Source organism: Atta colombica, unplaced genomic scaffold (assembly GCF_001594045.1).
Source record: "Atta colombica isolate Treedump-2 unplaced genomic scaffold, Acol1.0 scaffold189, whole genome shotgun sequence".
NCBI classification, from domain to species: domain Eukaryota; kingdom Metazoa; phylum Arthropoda; class Insecta; order Hymenoptera; family Formicidae; genus Atta; species Atta colombica.
This window is the reverse complement of record NW_017259281.1, coordinates 890,465-892,081: the sequence shown is the minus strand read 5'-3', so window position 1 is coordinate 892,081 and position 1,617 is coordinate 890,465. Positions and strand designations below refer to the sequence as shown.

Here is a 1,617-nt window from a genome sequence, read left to right as displayed (position 1 = left end):
ATATATCTATTTTATTATTTCGTATATTCATATAATCTTTTATACTATAAAATAAAATTATTTTTGCATAAAAATAAAGTAATAATTACCGTAAGACTTTTTTACCACCGGCTCTTACTATTTGAAAATCACACGAGTATTTTTTTTTATACAAAAATATAATTTATTGCTCGAACTTTGTTGATAATATATGGAATGTACATACTCTTTTTCTCACAAATTTATGCAAGATATTAATTTAAATGATAACTAGAAAATATTAAATGATGGCTTTTAATCAACTTTTAGCCAACTGTCGAAAGGTTGATGCTATGACACTAGCGCCGCGTTTACGAGTTAAAATACACTGAGAACGAGTCGCGCGTTGAGAAATTATCTCATACTGTTCGTCAGGGTCAATTGTTACGAACTTATATAGTATATCCGGCCACTTTGGTAGGGGAACTAACTTCAGTTCAGAGATTATCGCATCGACTCTGAAATACATTAGATTATTTTCTTTTTTACGCAAGCAATTTTTTTGTACGCGAAAATAGTGCATATATTTAACGATGCATTTTCTTTAAGTACGTATATTTCGAATGTTAATAATAATAATATGTAATTAATTAACTTTCTATTTTGAATAATTTAAAACATTATTTAACAATAAAATACATGTATTTTCTTCACGAACGATACATTTTTACAGAAATACCATGGTAATGTTAATTCTAGGTTCATCAAATACAAGTAATAATATAGTTATCTAATATTATTAATATATCGACGACAGCAGCATATAATTAACTGCATTTTAATTAGATGGCACTAAACATTGGACTTTAATATATTACAAATATATTACACATCTAATTTATCTAATTTATTTAAATATTATTACTAAAAAATGGAAATTTTCGTAATTATTTACTTTTACATGATTATTTCCACTTTTCTATTTCCACATTCTATAATTCTCTATTTTCATATTTCTATAATTAATATATTTTTAATTGTTTTTTAAAAGATTAACTTTATGAGATCGAAATTATTAAATTTTTGAAAATATAATTTTTCCATTAAAATTATTATATCAATATTTAGAACATGTTAAATATATATAATATGACTAAATGATATTAACATACAATAGTGAAAGTAGCATATTAAATATCATATTCAAGTGATGCAAATGTTTATTCATTTGCATCACTTGAATAAGGTCAATTTTTGCTATCCAATATACTAATTTTACTATTTAAGATATACATATATATTATACAATTTAATGATTTTTACCTCGTATCTAATATTAAAACGGCGAACTGGGGAATGATATTATATTCCGGCGTCTGGAGAGAACTCTGAGAATATTACATTGTTCTGCGAACACGGTGTCTAATTGCGGAAAGCATTGCTACTCTAAATTCAAGTATTAAAGATGTTATATATACCGACGGTAACGAGCACATATTTACATTAACAAAAAAATCTACCCAAGTTAATATGCAAGAACTTATGGTGCAAAGGTTGAATACGTAATGCAGTCTTACTTTCATAAACTGAATTTTCCTACCGTCTGTAACTCTGGTCATGAGTGTTACTTATTAATCTTTTTTAATAATTTTATTAAAT

At 25.4% G+C, this 1,617-nt stretch overlaps 1 protein-coding gene across 1 annotated transcript in view; it reads right to left on the bottom strand.

The window, feature by feature from the left end:
• LOC108686697 (4-coumarate--CoA ligase 1-like) overlaps window positions 1-371 on the bottom strand; it is a 25,172-nt gene extending 24,801 nt beyond the window's left edge. Inside the window, exon 1 of the mRNA XM_018192122.1 lies at window positions 90-371. The gene's annotated coding sequence lies outside the window, so the exon portion shown is untranslated. The remainder of the gene's footprint in view (window positions 1-89) is intronic.
• Window positions 372-1,617: the final 1,246 nt, after the last annotated feature.